Source organism: Falco punctatus, assembly GCF_963210335.1.
Source record: "Falco punctatus genome assembly, chromosome: 8".
Taxonomy (NCBI): Eukaryota; Metazoa; Chordata; class Aves; order Falconiformes; family Falconidae; genus Falco; species Falco punctatus.
This window is the reverse complement of record NC_137588.1, coordinates 39,196,392-39,211,227: the sequence shown is the minus strand read 5'-3', so window position 1 is coordinate 39,211,227 and position 14,836 is coordinate 39,196,392. Positions and strand designations below refer to the sequence as shown.

At 42.7% G+C, this 14,836-nt stretch overlaps 1 protein-coding gene across 7 annotated transcripts in view; it reads left to right on the top strand.

Annotated features, from left to right (window-relative positions):
• Nucleotides 1-1,340, top strand: part of ZEB2 (zinc finger E-box binding homeobox 2) — a 118,768-nt gene extending 117,428 nt beyond the window's left edge. For all 7 annotated transcript variants that reach the window (XM_080398229.1, XM_080398228.1, XM_080398227.1 and 4 more), the window contains one exon: nucleotides 1-1,340. This exon is cut by the window's left edge and continues 3,364 nt beyond it. The gene's annotated coding sequence lies outside the window, so the exon portion shown is untranslated.
• The last annotated feature ends 13,496 nt before the right edge of the window (nucleotides 1,341-14,836 follow it).

Here is a 14,836-nt window from a genome sequence, read left to right as displayed (position 1 = left end):
AGACATGTTTGGAAGCATTGTGCCAATGTATAAAATTATATAGCATTTAGCAGACCTTCCCAAGCCTGTTTAATTTATTTTTCATTTAGGGTGGGTTCTGAGTTTCATTGTACCCTTGTACCCTGATAGCAAGACTTTTCAGGTCAGCCATGTTACCCTAGAGTTGTTTCAGCACAACTGATGGAAGAATAAATTATGTTCAAATGACCTTATTTGTGGCTAGGCTGCATACTGTGTCCCAGTCATTCATTCCCATGCAAAGGGGGCACAAAGAGGATATTAAATGTTACCAAATCACACTTTTCCTCTTAAATTCAGCAGTTATGGAACATGAGATTCATTTTTGCCCTTATTTTTATCCAAATGTTAACATACAGCTCAAGGCAGAGAACTCCCAGGAATTCGAATAAAGGTGTACAGCAGTTAGGACATGTGGTTGCAGTTTGGGAAGGTACGTGGGAGCTCGCTTTCATTCCATTTGGAATGATTACAATAAATGAGCCGTGCCCTCTGGATATTTACTGCAGGAACTTGCTGCTGCCTTGCCCCGTTGTTGACACTATGACAGTTATGAGTTACCCACATCCAGTTAGCTCAGCTCTGCATACCCGCTTCACATCTCTGTGCTGGAATGTGGCTCTTCTGCCACGGGGCCAAATGCTGTTCTCCCTAACTCATTAGCTCAGGCGTTAATGCACTCTCAGGGCAAGCAATAGTGACACGTTGGTTTTCTTTTCTCTGTCTTTGCATGGGTGAGCTCTGGTCCTGCTTTCTCACACTCCAAAATTCAGAACAATCTTCCAGGTTTCGCGGACTTCCAGCTGCAAAGGGTGCACACTGCTTTCCATAGGTGCCCGTGCTCTGCATCACACACCACCTAGGTTTTTGTGGATCTTTGTTATTCTACCAACACTATACAGGGATATATATTATCAAAAGTTACTAATTTTTCTTGTTCTGGCTTCAGGAACAGGAGGAGACCAGACTTACTCTGTTGGATTCCTGCAGTGGTAAGTACCCATCAGTCATCTCCTGGCCTTGAGTTGAGTCTTTGAGGTTCTGTTGAGGCCCCTATATATACCCGGAACACAGTACAGCAGAAGGGATTTTCCAGGCTTTCCTGGAGAGTGAATTTCTGTAATCCATTGGAAGTCCAAGAATTCTTAATTGAGAGGATCTGCAGTCATTCTGTCTCAAAGCTACCCTTAGCATTTGCTGGAACCATCACTCAGCAGAGCATAAGCCTACACTGCAAGAAACACATCCATTATTAAACCCTATTTGTAGGTATTTTAGACTGAAAGAAAAGCCAGACTTAGGGTGAGGGAAATGATTTTTTTTTTAAAAAATGCATTTGACTTATTGATGTAAAAGCAGGTCTTACCTAATGCAACTTTGGGTTTTTTCTTCTTTATTGGGGGAGGGAAAGTATTTCAGTCTATAGGTATGTTTAGTAATTCCAGTCTCGTGTGGACTTTGGGACTAATACTTAAAGTCTGAGCATGCACAGCTCTTGGTGAGGTTCTTTGTGTTTTGACGCAGGAGAGTTTGAAGGTAGGGAGCTGTGTTCTTGGGCCAGACATGCTTTTCCCAGTATTCTTACACAAGAATGCAAAAAATTACACCTAAGCCGAACTCAAGCACATGAGTAACACCAGGGGTTTACTCAACATCTGATTTCAAGACTTTGAATCATCAAGGCCTTAATTACCACAATGGCAACTTGAAAATGTCACAGCACTAACCACTGCCGTGCCACATAATGCTGTTCTTTTCTTTCCCTGTTAAGAATAGGTTTGCTCATTCATATTGCAAATAAAGAAACATCTTTAGGCCCAAATCTGCAGACAGTGAAGTCATTAAATAACTTACTTGAATTCACACAAGCAACATTACTTGCCTGAATAGTAAAAGCAAAACCAGAGCCTTAGTGAGCAACCCACCACCTCAGGGTGACAACACTGGAGTGGTTTGTAAGTCCAAGTAAGGCACAAATGAAAACAGTCACGTGTACGTGTCCAGCCAAATGGGAGTATGGATATTAATATTTAACAAAGATTGTTAAGTATTTTTACCAAATAAAGTATCCAGCAAGTACTATATTATTTTGAAGTACATAATGACAAGGTCTCCTTTTCTATCCTCACCCAGCTCTGAACGAGATAAGGGCCTTCGATGTATTTTGGACATTTATTTGACAAATAATGAAGCTGTAAGAGTTTGAAAATCCTGTACAGTGCATGTGCAGTCCACTGGCTGCAGACATACATCTACAATCTGGAGTTGTGCAGCCTGAAATAAACACAGCTGTGTTTATCTGAATGTGTGATCCCATGTACATGGTAGAAAGTTCAAATAAATGCACTCGGTGCGATGATGCTGTAAATGCAGCAAGTGCATGTCAGATGTGTGATGATGCAGTCTCTTAAATAAACAGACTGAGCTGTTTGTTTGACTCCTGAGCTACATAGACATAAAAATATATGTACATTAATTGAAGCCAATAAAATGAAATCCAAAACAACTACAAGTTCTGAAGTGAATCTTAACTGAAAATTCACTTGTTGTTCTTATACATAAATGTGTTTAGTGCGATGGTATTAAGCATACGGTGTAAGTTTTAGACAATAATAGACTAACGGAATAGATAACCATCTGTTCTGGTTTCAGTGGACCAATCCTGCTTTTTCCTGAGATGGCCCATTGTCTAAGACCAAGTCTAGAAATGATAGGATATTCTCGATTTTTCCTTTCATCATCCACAGAGATAGCTCTATTTCACAGCTAAAATATCTTTACTTGAGATGTGTGGTCTGTTTGGTGTTCAACAGTACCAATGGTCTAGAGGAATAAGTTTCCGATGAGTTGAGGACTACATGAAGGAAAGAGAAAAACTGAATGAACGTAGATGTTATCAAAGCTGTTGTTTTACTCAGAGTCAACGTTGGCTCAGCGTTTCACTATAAACTCATTCAGAACATCAAGTTACTGGAAAAAATCCTCCACTTGAGAAATATGCAATAGTTACTGATGAGTCAGAAGTTGGAAGTAGTGACACCACTACAGAGTATTAAAAAGTCTTGCTCTCCGATACCATCTGACTGCTCTGCAACCCAAAACACCATCACTGCAGGAGTACTGTAGAGCTTTTCCATTTGTCTTAAGCATATTCACTTGAAAACATGAGCCGTACAAATGGTCTCAATAATGGTTACGGTAGAATTAGACCATCCAATTTCTTGACTTATGTGCTTTAAAATCTTGCCCAAAAGATGGCACTAACATTGTTTTTAGTAACATATATTGGATATAGATTTAATTCTTCCCCCTTGCTAAAGTATCTTCAAAATGGTCACAAATACATGTTGGAAGAACGTGCTTAATATGCACTGCTGTGCCAGCTTACAAGTGCTATATAGGAATCAAGCTTCCTTCACGTTAGGCTCATCAGACACTGCACACAGCAACTATTGCTGGACCAGAAGATGCATCTGTCAAAGTACAGAGACACTGAGCTATGAAACCTTCATCCCAACCAGGACTATTTAAATCTATGTAATATGCCATACAATATACCAGAACAGTATCATACATTTAAATCATGCGCTATTAAATCTCTTGAAAAGTATGCCAAGACTAGATCAACTTCATTGAACAATTTATATCCGATTTAAAATATTCAAAGACGTATTACACTGTTGAATTTTATTATCAGTAATTTATTTCAAGTTTTAAAATATTTAAATTACTCAATGTATAAGGAATGGCAAATAGTTTGCATGTCTCCTCAAGCAGTGGAAGCACCTATTTACAATACTTTCACGGTTTATGTTAACACGGTTACTTTGAGTGTGCAGGGAGACCATCTTTCTTCTTTTCACTTGCCAGATCATGGCAAAGGGCTTGAAGAAGGTGGTCCCTGAAAGAGCTAAAAGTTTGCCATTGATCTGGCAAGAATGGAGCATTTGTCATGCAGAGGACTCAAGTGGGGCTACTGTAATTCACAGCAGCATCAGGGAGAAAAATACTGCTGGCTTCAGTCTCGCTCCCACTGAAGCCAGCAGAAAAAAGAACTGTGAAGAGCCAGGCCCAGCTTCTGAACATCTGGTGATTTTTATTTTCATGCTGTGCTCCTTCCACAACAGCATAACTCACACGGCTTCCAAAACACTCAGGTACGTGTTAAGATGTTGTGATAAAGCTGAACACTAGATAAAACCAGAGCAAGTGACATAAGAAGATACTGAGACAAACAGGTCAGTGTGATAGGTATGATCAAAGTATTGTCAAGCCTTTTGCAAGAACCGTAATGAAGGACAGGTTTGAGGGGCAGAACGGAGGATGTCTGAAGAGAAAGCTTGGAAACTGAATATAAAGGTGACATTTAAATGAAAGTAAGAGTTAAAGGAGGGCGATGTCATGGCAGATCTTGAAAGAGAAGTCAAACAGCTTATGCTTTATGCAGTCATCACAAGGGATGTTATTGGATCCAGGAGAGAGCAGCTACGGGTTGAAGCTGTGGTAGAAAGTGGCAGGAGCGGAGGCAGATGGAGAGTGATGTGCTGGGATGGGAATGCCATCTGTGACAGAAGCCAAAGGGAGATGGAGCAAAGTAGGGAGAGGGGAAGAGCAATGGGAAAGGGGTGGTATGGAGACACGTCAGAGGTGAAGAAACAACTAGGACTGGTGCAAGGGAAGTGAGAAGGACCTATACATACTGGGCTTCTCCTTGTGGGCACCATGTAGCAGCTCTAATCCAGGGATGTGTCCTGGCTTGTATTGAATTTAGCCCCCAAATAAGGAGAGGGAGTATAAATCACTCCGACATGATGTATATATATAGCTTTTCACTCTAAAAAGATGTACCACTAATGAGGAAGGTAAGGAATTGCAGGAGCTGCCTCAAAGCACATTTAATACTTAACACCACTTCCTTACAAAGTTGAGGTAATTTATGTCCCCAGCCTGCTGCCCTTCTGCTCACAAACCCCTGCTGAAGTCAGTTAAAGAAACACAAGGAAAAGGAAGGCGAGCTTCTCGGGGAGGGAAGATGACCCAGTCGCTCACTTTCAGTTTTTGTTTTAGTTTCCCAGAGACAGAATCAGGTTTCCTTTTAGACTTGCATTGTTGTTGTTGTATCTGGAGCAAGTCAACTCTCATACCACCCCCCCCACCCCCCCACCCCCCCAACCCCCCTTTAAACTTTATTTTTCTTCATGGGAGGAATTAGTCAGGGAAAAAGAGAAGTGAGGATGGATGACTGAACTGCAAAATAGTAACAGAGGCATCACAACAAAATCGGGGAATTTACAAAAGTGAAAAATTACATACAGCTACTGAGACTGCCAACCACAGGTGGGTTCTCTCATATTAACATAAACCCCCTCAGTTAAGAGGAATCAGAAGAGCATGGTACCAATTATTGTAAGCTGCCATTGCCACTCCCGTTGAGGCTCTGTTCAGTCCACAAGAAAAATCTCATGCTGTGTTAGAAGGGCCTGAAAATCCCCAAACCATTGCTGGGAAACTCCCCACAACAATATCCCTGCACGCAGAATTCTTTTGTGCTGCAACACAGCGGATGATCTAAATGCAACCAGTTGCTTTTGCATAAAAGTAGAAGTGCTCATCTTGTTACAACCCCAGCAAGCCATCATGCAGGAGCACACCTGGAAAAAAAATAATCTCCTACAATAGGGTGCTGGACCATAACAGGCCTCTGCCACCCCTTCCACCCCCTCGGTTAATGAATTTTTCAAAAACCAAAGGGAACTGCCATCCTAACAACAGGAACTGGACAATTTGCAGTAGGTGCTACGCATGGTAGTGCTAGTAGCAGCAGGAGTGCCATGAATATGGAAGTGAGGAGCTAACAGGAGGAAGAGACATTTGGAGAGAAGTAACCTGCTCAGCTTCTCATAACAAAAACTAGTTTTAAAATCTTCAGCAGTGAAGCAAATGGGTAGGGTGTCACTGGTTCAGCTGAAAACTCACTTGCACCTTATGGTCACCATCTGTGGTGTGGAACGTTTTCAACCTTGACAAAGCAGATTTGTCCGAGGATATTTCCGCTCTTTGAAATAAGAGAATTAGCTGTGGTAAAACCGGAACCCGTGTTGGCACATCTACACTCAGGCGATCTCTGGAAAAAAAAAAAGTATATCATTGCAACAAGCGTCTGGTTGCCAACCTGTAAAAAATAACACCCCGCCACCCCCGGCCAGCTCCAGCTGTGTCAGAGCTGAGCAACACCAAAGGTCACTGCCTCTTCCTCCTCCTTTTTAAAATATGAAGTGCCTTTTTAAAAGCCCATGAGGAGGAAGGCATATGCAGCAGGTGGTCACATCTGTGCTCATCTCCCTCCGTCCTGAACAATTTGCTTCTGAGTGCTCTCTGCAAGGAAAAGGGTGGAAACTCCAGGGTGAGAAAGGAGGACGAGGGTGGGTGGGAGAGGACAAGGGCAGGCACTCCCGCTCACATCTCAAGGAGGAACAGAAGATCTTAAAGCCCACGAGCTGTTCACCCTCTCTCTTGATCTCTCTCAGCGTAACCACTGTGGGAGAATTCCCCCAGAGCCTAACTAGCTGACAAGCACAAAAATCAACATATGTTTCAGATATGCATGCACAGCCATGCTCTCTATCGCTGTTGAGATGGAAAAGACCACAGAAATATAAAACATAGATGGTTTCCTTTGGATTTGCCCTTCATTTGAGAATTCTTCATTGGCTGTAATTGCATTCATAATAGTGCCGCGTTTGTGTATTTTTCAAAGGACTGAGCCAATAATCCAAATGATGACTCCAGCTCTGGACAGAGCCTTTCATTTCAACTCATTTAACATTTTAATAATTCTTTAAGTATTGTAAGGTTCCTGCGTCAAGCTGGAGGGGAGCACTGCAGACCCGCAGCTCCTCTCTCCTCCTGCTAAGATTTTCCATTGTGACTTTGGGCAAATCATTTAATCCTGGGCTTCAGTCCCCTCAGCCTACAAAACGGGGATCAACTGGCTTCCTTATCTCAAAGGTACATTGTGAGGATAAATTTGCACATGCAATTACAGATCGTGTTTTTGGGTGCCAGCAAATACTTGCCCAACTGGATAGATCCAGTAGGGCATCTTGCTTCTAAAGAGATAATGATGCTCTGCTTTCCCTGGCCACCACCCTGAATGTCACAGACATTTTAAAGTTTTGACTTTTGAAGAACTGCACGGTCAACTACTACCATAGCTAAAGACAAAAAGTTTAATCTGTTCTACCCAGTTTTAATCTGTTTTATTTTTGCCTGATTCTTGAATTTTAGTTTTTCCTCCAAGTTCTCCCATCCCTCCCCGTAAAGAGGTGAAATCCCAGTGAGACACATGAGCAGAGCAGAGTAGCATTGTCGGGCTAATTAGAATCCAATTAACATAGTCAAATTTAACCACTTCACTTCCAGTTCTGGCAGGCGATGTGGCACACTCCAGCAGCGCAGGAAGTACTGCGATGCGAATGAAGTATCATGAGCTCGAGGCAGCCAGTAGAGACACAGGACGGCAATTGTCTGCCTGCAGAAACCACAAGAAAGGCCCCAGCTCTCACCATCAAGAGCTTCATATGTAACTCCGGCCTTTAAAATGTGTGACAATGACTCAGAATGAGGAACACAAGAAAATCTGCCGAAAAAGCAGTTTGTCACAATGTGGGATTCGTTTCTTCAACAGCTATAACCTCAGTTTCCTGATTCAGCAACTTTGATGCCTATAAATTAAAGAAATAAAGTGAAATGGTGATGTGTTTGCATGGGATGGAGGTAAAGCTGGGTCCAAAAGGAAAAGCACTTTGTCGTCCAGGAAATACATCGCAATGTGCCTGGATGCAAGATTAGTGTCACTAGTGAAGTTAGGAGAACCCTCGGATGATTATTAGGCTTACCAGTGCCTCAGTAGGATTGAAATACGGGCAAAGTATCAGCCCAGCAGAAGTCGAGACATTACTTCCAACCTCTCACCAAGTGTTTTTAAAATGCCCAAAGCCCAGCACTGGGGGTGAAAAGCAAAATCACAATAGAACAGATAAATAATAAATTAAATAACATGTTAAAGCCTCCTGGAAATGAAAACTGATTAGCCAGATTTCACAAAGGGTTGCAGTTCAGTCTGTTTCTCATTTTTGTTTATCTATATTTAATACTGATAAATAATGTTATTTCATTATGAGTCTTTGAAGGGTGTTTCTCGCCTTTCTTAAGGGGATAGTCAGGCTTAAAAAAAATCATTGCCTATGGATTCTGGGTTAGTAAAATAGAAAAAAACACACTTCTTTTTCTCCACTAATGATGCTTGCATGTTTTCCTGCACTCTGTTTTTTCCTGACTTTGCAGATGCTAGAAACAGAGCTCTACTAAGAGCTCCCATCTTCTCCCCGTATTGAAAACCTGGAATATTGACTGCTGCTGAACTTAAATGTTGTGCTTTATAACTCATTTTATCACTCTCTAAGATAAGAGAGGAAGGTCCGAGAGGACCAGTTCAATAGCTTCTCGTCTCACATGGCCCATGTGCCCCTGACACTGGAGGATGGGGAAGGAGTCGCCCAGCCCTGCCGTGTAGTTTCCCTCCAGCGTTATGCCCAACCCCATCAGATGCTTCAATTTGCAGAGATAGGATGCCAACATTAAAAAGCCACTTCTCATATAATTAGGAAACAGTGACCAGCACTGGCAAGCCTTTATGCACCACATGATGACCCTGATCCTACCCATCCTTGCCCAGCAAGCAGCAGACCTGCCCTGCTTCCAGCTGCTGGAGATCAACACCACAGCCTGGAGGTGGGCAGGTGAGAAGCTCCCCTGCATATCCCTTCATTAATTAAAAGACGTGTAAGGTGAGAAGGGGAAGCACGTTAATGGGCATTGGCTTTAGATGAAGAGATGGAGCTTTACAGAGCAGCAAAACACCGGCGAGAGTTTTGGCACCGCGCTCCTCCCACAAGTCACCCTCCTGCTCCCAGACAGTAATTTGACAGCTACGTACCATGACTTCAATAATGCAGAAAACAGCCTTGCATTTCCTAGAACTGCTTAACACTGTTTAATTGTGCTAATTTAACCCAGGTGGTCTCCACAGCAGTCGTTGCCTTAGGCCTGGAGAAAAGCAGGGAGGAGAAAGCAGTGAATTTGCTGCATTCGTGCATGAGAAGAGTCCAGAAAACCGAGTTGAGACGTGCAGAAACAAGGTGTAGTAATTGCACCCTTTGTTACCAGCTCCTGCAGAACTAGGGGAAGGTCTCAGCACAGGCAGCCTTCCAGGCAAGCATCCTCCTCTCCACGGTGCTACACATGGGGACACCTGGGTGCTGATGGAGAAGTTAAAAAGACCTGTGGAGGCTGCGGCTGGGGACAGTGCAGAGATATTTCTTTTGTGAAGGGTGTATTTTGAGTTTGTCTTTGGATAGAGTGTATTTTATGGGCAATGTGCTTATCAGTGGTGGCTTTGAGGAGCAGGATGCTGTAAACTGTGGACACTTTTTCGCTCACAGGATTTTGAGGTGGAAAGCACTGGGATCATCTTTAATCTCTGGAGAGCCTGGGTGAGTATCTGTTGTGTAATATAGCTCTGCTGTAACCACCAGCATATCAGCCGGTCGCTTTTTCTGAGCAGGCGCATGTGCTAAAGTGGAGAGGAAGGAATGTTGTGCCAGAGGTCTTTTATCTGAGTAACTCTTTAAGAAGGAAGATGGGTGGCCCTCAGGAGGGGTGCAGATAGTGTTGCCTGGGGCTGTGTGGTGGTGGTTGGTGTTGCCAGACCTGCTGCTGCATCCCTGGCTTATGAGCTGGAAATCGTGTTGCTGAACTAGGATGACCTTGTTACTCCAAATGGAGCCACTTTTTCTGCCCCCAGAGTTTATCCAATTGTCTGTTCGTTTGGCAACCTGAGCAGAGCAGTGTCTCCAGCTGGACTGCTGGATGTCTGAAACTAAGGCTGTCTGTGAGCAGATGGGAATGTTCCCATGTTTCTGTCTCCAGCTCTCAGGGACCTGACTGAGACTCACAGTGCTCAGAATGCTGAGGGAGGATGCCCAAAAAATTTCACAGCAAACGCAGCTGGAAAGCAATCCTTTTTTATTCAATTTGGATTTCTCAGGCTGTTTCTCAGCCTGAAACCCCGGTCTGAATCAAGTGATGCACAGTAAGGAAGGGTGTTGGATTCCTGCTCATTTCTGTGGTGCGCTCTCTGTCCTACTCCAGCAAGTAGGACATCTGAGATTTATGGTCACCCTAGTCTCCAGCTTCAATCTCCCAACTTCAGCCCCAGCCCTCAGAGCCAAGGCTGAGCTCCAGGTCAGACTCTGAGCACTCTGCAACACTGCAAAATATTCCTGTGACCAGGGAAAGAAAAAGCAAATGGAAATACAGCTTTGTAATTCAGCACTGGAAGCGCTTACAAGGACAGGGGACCCTAAGCTGTGATCCCTGCTACCTTCAAAAATATTATCTTCCCGGTTACTGAAAATGTCTGTCATGGGAGCAGTGGATTGGAATTTCCCTGTTCCTAAATGACTGTGCTCACAGCCATGCTCCCTTACTGTTTTTCTGTGCCGTTACAGTTTCAGGCATCATAAGCCGTGCCTGCACCATCCATGCTTGAGTCCAGGATAGACAGAAAACTGACTAAAGAAAATTAAGCTCCACCTTGATGTCCTACTTTTCTCAGGCTATGTTTTTGCAACTTTGTAGCAGATGGTATGTCTTAGGTATATCACTTTAGAGATGCCAAGTGATGTACTATCTATCAGTGTTTTTATTTAATGAGGAGGGAAATTCTGACTCCTACTTACACTTGGGAAGCTGCAACACGGAGACAGGTGTGATGCTATTTCATACTGCTGTATCATCCACCCAGAGCTCTCAATAGCTATTTTTAATCTGGACACTAAAGGAACTATTAATTAGGAAAACATATCTGGATGCCTAATAAAAATTGTAGAGACTATAATGGTGTGTTATAGCATCTTAATTTTCTTCAGAGACTACAATTAGCAGTGAGTTGGTCTGCACTATGATGATTTTTTTTTTCTTTTATCTGACAAAATAAAGGTTGCAAATGTAGGGCAGCTGAGTCATAATGGGAGATGTATGGGATTCCAGCCCAAAGCGCTTTACGTGCGTGTCCAGTCAATACACTTAAAAGGAGCCATTTTACTTAAAAGCTGATGCCTCTAAAGTGAAATGTGCAAACCATTAAAGGGCTCTATGGCACTCGGTGACAGCTTTGCTTTTAACTGCAGTAGGACAAATACCAGCATTTAATACTATATGGTATTATAATTCAATAAAAGAAATGAAACAAGGTACAGCTGAGTAAGGAGGAAAAATATAAGTAACTGGGCTGTAGTCACTGTTTTTAAAATGTGAAGTAGGTGACAGCATTGAATGCAACTGCTCATAAAATAATGCCACGGCATTTTGCCATTTACATATAGCCAAGTCCTTGGGTTTATATCTCAGCTTTAATGTGGCACAATAGTTTCCATTACCTGCATATCAGATCAGAGATTCTACGTTTCTGGTGGACTTTCACTGCTGAGGTGATGTTACCCAATTCTTCTGCTTTGTGGGACCACAAAGGAGGACGATTGCATCGGCACAAGTTAACTTTATTTTCCTTTTCACAATGAAATCAAATTTTTTGAGTGAGTGCTTAGATGTGTACTTTTACACAGGAAAATATTTATTAGTGAAACGCATTTCTTCTGTACAGGGACTTGATTATCAAGTCAGCCAAAATCCATAAAGGCTAATTGAACTTGAAATACTTATTTCTTTGGTGTCCCTCTGTCACATCTGAATATAAAAGGTGGGAAGTTTGCCCCTGAGGAACTTGGATGAGGTTCATCCATGTCCTTCTAAGGAAGCAGAAGACAATACCAATCTTGCTGGACCTCTACAAAGGTGAGCAAACTCTTTGCAGTGGGCGTTTTTCATTAGAAAAATGTAGCAGAAAGGGCAGAAAATGTAAAAAAAGAAAAAAAAAAAAAGAAAAAACAAACAACAGGAAAACACTAAAAAGTAGTAATCAGCTGAAAGCGCTATGTGAAGTGATCCTGGAGCTGATGACCTTAAAAAAAACAAAAAAAAACAAACAAAAAAAACCCAACCAAAAAACCCCACCCTAGCACCAAAGTAAATCTCACCGCTGCCATCATTGCTGAATGTACCTTTCGTTTCCTCTCCACAAAGCAGAGGTACAAACCACTTGGAAGTCAACCAAAAGCATCAGCGTCTCCCTGTTGTTGACGTGGGTGGGAAACCCCCTTCTGCCGTACAAGTCCTCACACGGGGGCCGTTGTGACCCTGTCTTGTGGGGGAGAAGACGAGCAGTGGATTCCACCTGGCTCCCTTGAAGCCCGCTGGGTGCTGCAGCGTTGATGCTCAAAGGGTGCTCAAGCCTTTGGTGCGGCACACTGGGAAGGCTGTGGCAGGTTCTCGGGGCTGTCACTGCCTGTGTCAGTACTGCAGCCTTGTGCCTTCCAACATCCTCAGCTGCTCCACAACTGTAGAAAGATTATTTATTTTTTTTCTGGTAATCTAGGACTTCTCCAAGATGGATTTTTCATAACTCACTTCCGTATGTTTCTGAATGTGGGTAAGAAATCTGATGAATGAAGGAGGAAACGGGATCTGTCTGAGGCTATGCCCCCCCTCCCCCCCTTCCCTTTCCTTTAAAAAAACTTTTTTTTTTTTCCCCCCCCATGAAAAATCAGCAAATGTGCTGATGTGACAGTGACTTTTTCATAAAAGGCTCAGACTGACCTGCTCAAACCCACTTTGCTGCTGGGAAAGCCCACACCATCACCCTGCTCCTGCCTCGGCTGGGTGCGGGAGGGAGCTGGGAGGGGGAAGCAGCGACCCGGGCAGCCCGCAGAGCCACGCTCCCTTCTTGGAAACAGGGAAAGGTGATTATGGATAAGCTGGCGGATTTGGGCCGGAACCAGATCTCAGGGACACTTAAAGAGGTTTAGCAAGCTGAACGTCATCCATTTTCTGCAGCCTGGTCCTGGGGTGGGGAACTAGTCCCCCATATTTTCACAGATGCTTGCAAAAAACTATAGCTTAGACTTGGTGAATATTAGACACTTGGTATTGTGTTTTAAATTAATTCTTCTGCCTATACCTTCATCTGCCGTGGTACGAATGAACATTACAGGCTGAACATTAGATATTTATGTTCATTTAACAATCTGTAATAAGCTATTGGGGCTGATTTTGACATGTGCATTGAAGTTATTGCTTTTTTATCAATATCACGGTACATTTGTCAGCAGAGACTGATAATTGTATTGCTATGTATATAACCGATCTTGTAGTGTGACATTCTCAACACTGTGCACAAATTGAATACATTTCGTCTTAAATGCAAGCCTATTAATTAACATCAGAAAGAAACAGAGAATTTTAAACTGCCAACTATGGAGCATCTCTGAGCAGTGTCTTCTCTGGTAAATAACTCGGTCTCACACGATCACCTACTTGTCTATTTATTTATTTGGTATAGGATGCCAGAGGAAATGTAAGGTCAGAGGTCTGAAATCAAGGGCACGAGAGGCAGGACAAAAAGGGCTGACAAGGCTGCTGTAAAAGCACGAGAGCATATTTCTGTGTTAGCAGGCATCAAGCAGCATCTGCTGTAGGTATGGCAGCAAGAGTGGCTTTCGTTCCATTCCTTGCTTTTCACACACCAGTAACTTAGACAAATGCACTGCATATGTGGACACAGGTAGTCATCTGCACTTTTCAGAAGTGTCCAGCCAACTCTGAGTTTTAATTACTTCTAACTTCTCTATTAATTTCCTTCCAACCTGGCTGCTTTTTATACAGCCAATGATGAACTAAATATGAGGCCAGGTTTCAAGAAAAAGTAATTTTAAACCAGGAAATCCTTTTAAAATGATAAATATTAAGTCACATGCACTGGAATATGTGGGATTTTATGCACAAGGAAGAGAAGACTTAAGGCGGTGAGAGCACTGAGGGCCTGGGAAGGATTTCCCTGTCATAGCTTAATGGGGTTCGTAAGAGAGACGATGAGCCAGACTATGCTTGAAAACTAATTGACCATTATCTTGGTGTGATGCTGGTTAACATTAAGATTTTCTGCAGTTCAGGTTACAAAAGCAGTGAAATGTGGTTGCTTTTATCAACTCACCGAAGCGTAACAAAACTGTAGTAAAAATTCACTGGGAGAAGTTGCAGTCTTCAATGTTTGCCTCTTCTGGCAGAGTATAAAGAAGGAAAAAAAAAAAAGGAACTGTACCTTATGCCAAAGTAAAAGCCATTGCTTAGGAGTTTTCTTTGGCATATAAAATCTGTGCCACAGATATAAGGCTTCTGCCACATAAAATAAAGCAAAATGAACTCTGTAAGAACAAGACCAAGCAGTATAGGATGAGAGGCCAGGTACTAGAGAAGCTCTAACCTTGTAATCAGCTAAAAGACCGAGATTTCATATTACAGTTGAAAGTAAAGATGCAATGTCAGTATTAAGACCAGAGACAGAGCAAAAAATAGCATGGAAGTAACTGCCAGTCATCTTGCCAAACTTACCAGGATTTTCTCTTAGTAGCAAAAGACGGACCTGCATGAATGTATTCCTGATACTTCAGTAATTTTCACAACAAGCAATAAGGCAGTGCACAGGTCAAAAAGGGACGGGGAGAGTGGGACCAGCACACAGAGAGGATACACGTCTGTTGGATGTAACCAAAACACAACACTGAGAATGCAGGTATTTCTTTCCTATTTGTGTAAATGTCTTACAGTGGTATTTTTCATCACAAATATTATTTTCCTCTCC